The sequence below is a fragment of the Pteropus alecto genome, unplaced genomic scaffold (genome assembly GCF_000325575.1).
Source record: "Pteropus alecto unplaced genomic scaffold, ASM32557v1 scaffold213, whole genome shotgun sequence".
NCBI classification, from domain to species: Eukaryota; Metazoa; Chordata; class Mammalia; order Chiroptera; family Pteropodidae; genus Pteropus; species Pteropus alecto.
Window position 1 is genome coordinate 4,814,629 of NW_006434829.1, and position 7,642 is coordinate 4,822,270.

Sequence of the window (7,642 nt, forward strand, 5' to 3'; positions counted from 1 at the left end):
GAGCGCGCGCCTGTGGTGTGTGTGGGATGGGTGCGGGGTATGTGCACGTGTGTGATGTGTACGTGGTGTGTGTGGTGTGTATGTGGGTGTGATGTGTATGGTGTTTGTGTGTGGGTGTGAGAGAGCACACCTGCCAATGTGGGTTTGCTGGTGTGTCTAGGTGTGCATCTGCCCACGTGTGTGAGCAGGTTCGTGTTTGTCTGTTTTACGTGAAAAGCAGGGTGTAACTGTTTTCATGACCATCAAAAATCAGAGCAACCGACAGAGCTGCAGCCGGGCAAAACTGGACTAGCTGCAGTGGTGACTTCCCCTTCACCCTGCTGCGGACGCTGGTGACCTGTGTCCTTGCCGGGAGCATTCCCTCCTGTGCTCTGGCCTTCCACCTGGGGACGGACACTGCCATGCTGATACTGTTTCCAAGCAAAGGAGGAAATACAGTGGTTTCCATTTCTGGGCAAGTGACACAAGCTGTCCAAGCCCCACCTTTGGTGAAATGATGACAGAGTCCACCTGACAAGGGAGCCGGAGGATTATAAGTAGGTGTGAAAGGACCAGGCGTGGCAGAGCGAGTGCCAATTAAAGCCGGGGCATGTTCCTGAGTTTCAGTTGATTCTCGGGCACATTCCTGAGTTTTGAAGCCTGGAGTTTCCTGTCAGGTTCTAGCCATAACTGGACTTTCAGGCAGGAGCAGGGGTGCTGGGCTGGGCACCATTAAAGTCATAGTCATACATTTATTTATGAGTAACTTTGACTCCAGAGCCTCAGGTACTCCTGACTCCTCAGGACTGGGGACAGGACAGGACTTATAACAGGAATGGGTGGTGCGTCACTTCCATTTATTAATATTTGCTAAGACATTTTAATAATTTGTTAATAAATTTTAATGCTTAAAAAAAATGTGTGTATTAGCCATGTGTCTCCTTTATAAACTCTGCCCTTTATCTTTCTCAAAGTATTTTGATTTACAGGAAGTCGCAAAAAGCAGTGCAGAGCCCTGTTACCCTTCCCGGCTTCCCTGTGGGGCATCTCCTGTGGCTGCCGCGCAACCTCAGAACCAGGAAATGGGCTTTGGGGCACTACTGCTAACAAGACTACAGAGCTTATTCCGTTTTCACCATCCGTTGAAATGCTAGTCGTTTTTTTCTTGCTATTTTATGTTGGTAATTCTGTAATATTAAGGCTATTAAGTGATGTTTATGCAAATGTTTCCCCTAAGTTTTTGAGTTTAACTTCTTTTTATTATAGAACGTCTTTGAATAAGTAGGTTATATATTTGTATAGTCCTATCTACTGGTCTTTATGATTTCTTTTATTGCTTCCCTGCCTGCCCAACCACCCCATCCAGAGATATACTTTTCATTCTAAACTCTTTTTTAGCTTTTTGTCTTATCAATTTTTAAATAGATCACATACCCACACTGAAAGAAAAGTCAAACAATACAGAATAGTACAAAGAACAAAAGCAAAGTCACTGCAATTCCACCACCTAGAAATAACCGACATTAAATTTTGATGATAATATTGGGTAGGGAAGAAATAACCTTAACCAAAGAGAAGTCTGGCCTTTGCCCTCAGCTCCTGGGAGGTGACCTCCAGGCCCCTGGAATGTCCTGCGTCTTTGTTCGCTTGGGGGTTTGGACCACAGGACAGCCTTGCGATGTGATCTGCCATGGGGGCTTGAAGGCTTTGGGCCACAAGGTATCAGGTCCGATCTCCAGAGGGTCTCCAGGAGACTAAAAGCCAGCCACAGGGCAGCCATACAGGGCAGCTGTGATCCAGCCGTAAAAGCCCTGGTGCCACACACTCCGATGAGCTCCCTGGTCGGCAATACCCTGTGCACAGTGTCACACATCGTGGCCGGAAGGAGGTAATGCCATCCGGGAAGGACAACCAGAGCACTGCCACGGTCCCCTCTTGGACTCTGCCCCATGCATCTGATTCAGTTTGAATCTTCCCCGTAATAAGCTGTCACTGTGACTCATGTACCAGCTTTCAGTGAGTCTGAGTCCTGTCAGACAACTACTGATGCTGAGGATGGTTTTGAGGCGCCCCGCAACTTGCAATAGGTGTTACAAGTGAGGGCGGCCTCGTAGCCTATTCTAACTTTGTAGTTGGCCCCCAAGTCCTTGCAATATATATTTATCTAATCATATATATTCATATAAATATGTGAATAAACAATATTTAAAAATGTGGGATTATAATTTTGTTTAACCCAGTTTGCCCTTTCAGGTCACAGACATCTTATGCCAATAAACATAGTTTTACATTTTATTAGCTATAAAATATTCTACTGTATATATTTATCCAATCTACTTAACTATTTCTCCATAAACATTTGTTCATATTAATGGACACAAGCTGTTTCTATTTTTCACTATTATAAACAATGCTATGGTGAACATCCTGCTTACATTTTTGTGCAATTACATAACCACTTCTGTGAGATAAATTCTTAGCAATTGGAAAGCTAAATCAGAGGGTATGCATACATTTATAAGTTTGTTATAGCCAAATAATTTTTCAAAGTTCACACTAAGTAACAGTGAATACTGCCTATTTCCCCAAACCACTACTTGTATTAGGTATTAATGATGTTTGCTAACCTGACAAGCAAAAATTTAGTTCACTGACTTTTTGGTTCCCACTTATTAGTATCTTTTCATGTGTATTAGCCATTGGATTTTTGTTGTTGTTAACTGTCTGCATATCTTCTGCTCGTTTTCTACTGTTTGAGAACTCTTAATTTGGTGGGAATGTCTGCAGCGCACATGACAGAGTTGATATGCCTGTCTTGACTATTTATCTTTTCCTTGGCTATTTATGGTTTGTTATGGTTTGGTTTTTGCTCTACTTAACTCTTCAATATATGGTAGGTTTTTTGTTGTTATTTTTAGTAGAATTTTTTCATTCACATAGTCAAAATTTTAAAGTCCTTTCTTTTACCTCTTTTTGTGTCATACTTAAAAAGTCTTTTTCCACATCAAAATTGTGAAAACACTCGTCTACATTTTCTTCTAGTTTATTTACTGCCTCACTTTTACATAGATCTTCCATATTTTCATAGCTCCACTTTCTACATTCGACTCTTGACTCCATCTGGTGTAATGAATGATACTGGGATCCCACTTTACCCGATGGTTCCTATCTACTTACTAAATGACCCACCTTTCCTGACAGACTAAAATTCAGTCTTCATCATACACCACGTTCCCATATATGTAATTGGCACCACTTCTGAAGACCCTACTTATTTCGGTGTTTTGTGTATATGTTTTTAATGGTTTCCCTTTTTACATTTAACTCTGATTTATCTAGGGGGAAAATTCAATTTAGTTCTTCACACAGCTCACCAAAATAAATTCTAACCAGCTAGCTGATTGGCTCATCTTCTCCCACGAATTTTTGACACTTCCATGAACATATATTACAATAGGGTCTGTTCTAGGGCCTCGTGTAGCACTGATTCATGTCCAAACCTGTGCTAGTGCTATACTGACTTAATAATTATAAATTGTGATATACTTTATTATCTAGGTAAGATTAGTCTCATCATTTTTTAAAACAGATTTGAGAATTCTTGCCTATTTAATCTTCCATGTGAACTTGACAATCGTGTTGTCAAATCTCAAGAGTAAACTATTTTCATATTTTGATTGGGGCTGCACTTATAAATAATGTGGGCAGCACGGCCCAGACCAACTGGGTCATGCCCATCCTAGGCCAGAGTGTGTTTTTCCACTTATTGAAGCTACTTACCTTACTTAGAGAACTCTGAAGCTATCTAGTATTCTATAAGTTTCTTCATACGTGTCCTTCACATTTCTAATAATACTTTTATTTACATTTAAAAATAACGTAAAAAGAAAATATAGAAAAAGAAACCAGCAAGACCAACAAAATCACATAGTTACACGCCCAAACACAAGCACTAGCCACATTTTATTATACTCAGCGCAGCCCCACCCAGCTGATATCCTAACCGCCACCCTCACCTGGTCCAAGCAGCTAAGCCACAGATACAAGTGAGAGGTTTCTACCTACCATATTTAGTGCCAGGAACAAACAACCCGCAAAGAATACAGCCTTTCCCTAGCACTTTCATTCACTGACGGGAAAAGGTAATTAGTAGGTTCAAATATTCACTAAGGTTAAGATTTTTTATGTAAAGAATAAAAAAATCCACCCCAGTGCAAACACCTGGTTTAAAGAGGAAATAAACTAACAAAGGTCACAGGCCAGAATACATATGTGGAGCAGGGACGACAGAAACCAGCTACCAGAGATGTAATGGAAATAGAGCATGTTTGCAAATGTTTCTGAGTTCCTATGAAGATTGGCAAGAAATAAGTTTGTTATTACCGCCATTATTAGTCATTTTCAAGGCACTGCCAGCTACATAACCTACTTAAAAGGCAGAGAAATCTGAAGCTGTCCGATGCATTTCAAAGGATAAGGTTAACACTCTCCAGGTAGCCAAGACCTATAAATAGGCTTTAAAAGCATTGGCTCCTGTTCTAAAAGTCAACTTTGACTATTAAGGAAAACCCATGGAATCTGTTCGCTACTGAGTTTGAAACTCCAACCTTGACTTTGACGATAACTAGGATCACAGTGACAATATGGTAAGTTATCTAAAGTCAGTATGGGTGCATCTATCAAATTCTAACCTTTCTGGGGCCAGGAGCTGGAGCTAGTAGTGAATTCTGTGCAGCACTTATGACAATGCCCTATGTAAAATGGTGCTTAACAAAGGGAATGAGTTGACAATAAGGTTGCATGTGGGCCACATGCAGCATGAACATTGTGGCCAGATTAATCTGGCTGAAATACCACTTTCTTCATACACTATCCTGATTTGGCCACTCAATTCTTTTATTAAGCACTGTTCTTGATGCTAAAAATAGAGCAGCAAACAAAACCAAGTCTCTAGCCTCATGGAGCTTATACTCTGCAGGGAAAGACAGGTAAACAACCACATATGTGCTATCACGAGTACTCAGCGGTATGGAGCAAAAGCCGGGTGGAGAGGGCACTGGGAGGTGCTATTTATATAGGGTGATCTGCGAAGGTGACGTGTGAGCTGACAGGAGTGAGGGGTGGGGAGCACTGACACGGATGGATCCCGGCTTCTGCCTCAGCAAGCCGACCAAACTGCTCTTGCCCAAGACACTCACTGATAACAGCCGCACTGTCAAATCCAAGTCACTTTCAGATCTCATCCCAACAGAGGTCCCTGCAACATCTGACGCCTCTCCCTGGTCCCCATGCCTCAGCCTGCTCCTGGCCTTCTGGTCTCGCTCCCGGCCGTCTGGCCAGGCCGTCTGGCCAGGCCGTCTGACTTTTTTCCTTGCTCCTGCTGGGTCTCTCCTCAACCAGCTTTCCCCCGACCGTCCTGCAGCCTCTAACTCTGGTGTCCTCGGCTCTTCGTGCTCCCCTCCCCCCTTCTGCTCCCTTCCATGCGTGTCCTCCAGGCTTGTACACTAGCTGTCCCGATTCCTCTCTGGGCTCCTCCCCTCTTGCCTCCTTCCCACCCAGCAAGCCGGAGAACCCCTGACATTGCATGCTGTTCACACTGCTCCCCGGCTGGAATGCCCTCAGAGGTCCCCTGAATAGAATCCCTAAATATTCCCCAGGGTCTGCACACATTGGTTCTAACAAGAACCTCATTTACCCGACTGATTCCATCTTCCAAATAGTAGCATCCAGCAAGGACCCTCCTGGGTAGATTTGTTACTATGCCCCTCACCACACCCTGCACTACCACGACCCACCATCACCCATTTACGTGTCCGCTGTCTATGTCTCCACAATTGGACTGCGTTTCCCATGGGGCAGTGACCACGCCTGCTCTACTTAGCAATACCCGCCCGTGCCCAGCACAGTGTCCCCAACATGTGTAGAGTGAACTCCAGAACGAAACTCCGATGTCCCTGCTGCCCACGGACCCCTACTCTCCACGAGAACAGCCCCCGCTGGTGGGCCTTGCCCCACCTCGCGCGCTGCGCGCCTCGGGGCTCTGCGCTGAGCCCGACCCTCCCGCGGGGCCTCTGTGAGACCACGCTTAGGTTCTTCTCGCCAAACTCCAGACAAGCCCATGGACGTGTTCTCATCCATCTGGTCCTGGTCTCTGTTCCCCCATTCCACCCCCCTTCTCCCCTCGACCGTTTAAAGTCAGATGACACATCTTCGTAAACTGATGAGCACTTTTTCCAGGTTTGCTTCACTTTAGGGCACACAAAGGAACAGTATGGACGAAAAGGAATCGTGTAATATATTACGAACTGAACAAGACTAGACCAGGAGCCGGGATCCAGCACCACAGTCCCAGTGCTGCTGTGAAACAGCAGTGAGACCTTCCGTGGGTACCATCTCTGTTTGACAGTGACTTCCTCTCCCTGGCCCCCAGTTTCTATTTTTTTAGATGAGAGACCTGAACTAGCGTATCCCAACTTCCTTTCCAGTTCTAAGGGTCTAGTACTGTACCCGTCCCCAAAAAGGGAGACACTGGCCCTAAAGAACACAAATGAGAGGTACCCAAAATAGCAGTGTGTTGCGGTAACACCACCTGCCATTAAGCAAAAGAAAGAGTAGAAAGATCTGTAACTCTCCCGCCATCACCACGGACTCCTGGCTTATCTCTGAGGAAGGAGATTGAAAAAAGCATACAAACCAATAAAAAACCTAGTACAGCCCTCCTCACATAATAAAAATGCCAAAATAAAATCTGTTTTACCTTTGCCTGCTAAAGATGATTTCCCTTCCATCTGCTACTGAGAATCAGCTGTCGCCCTAAATCTCTCCCTCGTTTCATCCTCCTCCCAGGCTTGTTAACCTTCCAAGTGGCAGAGGAGTTTGGGACGGGCAGGAGAGCTGGAGACCGACCCACTAAATCAAAGGCAAGCGAATGGTCTTGGTCAGACGGGACGCTGTTTCAGAAACACAGTCTCTACGCAGATCCGATTGAGACGGACCCCCTCTGCGGACACTGTCTCCCGAGACACAGGAACATATTACTTTATCTGACTCAAAATACCTACCTCTTTCTCTTTGTGATGTACAAATTTTCACTATGTCCTTTCTGTCAAAAGCAACAATTTGTTATTCATAAAATCACACTTAAAAACAGCAGTGGAAGATGAAGTTTCAGTTTATTACCAAATCCCAATTTTAACCTCAGGCTTTTATGTATTATTAATCCTGATGCGTAAGTATTTCCCAACCTAACTGCTGTTGCAAATGCTTACAAAGGCAAGTATGTTTTCTAAAGCTCCATGAGAGGGTAAACGCACCTTCAGGTACCTCAGTGTTATAAAAATCAGGTCAGGTAACTTAGATCTCATTCATCACCCTTACGTCAAGGACTCCTGGGAAACCAGACAAAAATACAATGACAATATCTAAGGCACAAATAGTTTAACAAGCTGCGGAGCAGGAAAAAAGCCAAGAAAGTGATAAATATTTATTTTCTCAAGACCGAAGTCCCCGACGTGCTGATTTTTCCCCTTCCGCGTTCACAACAAACGGGCCGGGCAGCAGCCGGTGGCAAATAATGAAAGACGGAACCAAACGGCAAGGAGATTTCGTGCTTTCTCATCCCACAGGTCTTTGGGGATCGGTGTGCATTTTGGGGGCGAGGAGG

At 44.3% G+C, this 7,642-nt stretch overlaps 1 protein-coding gene across 1 annotated transcript in view; it reads right to left on the minus strand.

Annotated features, from left to right (window-relative positions):
• The window catches only part of MLXIP (MLX interacting protein), a 51,140-nt gene that overhangs the window by 21,877 nt on the left and 21,621 nt on the right, over positions 1–7,642 (minus strand). The window lies entirely within an intron of this gene.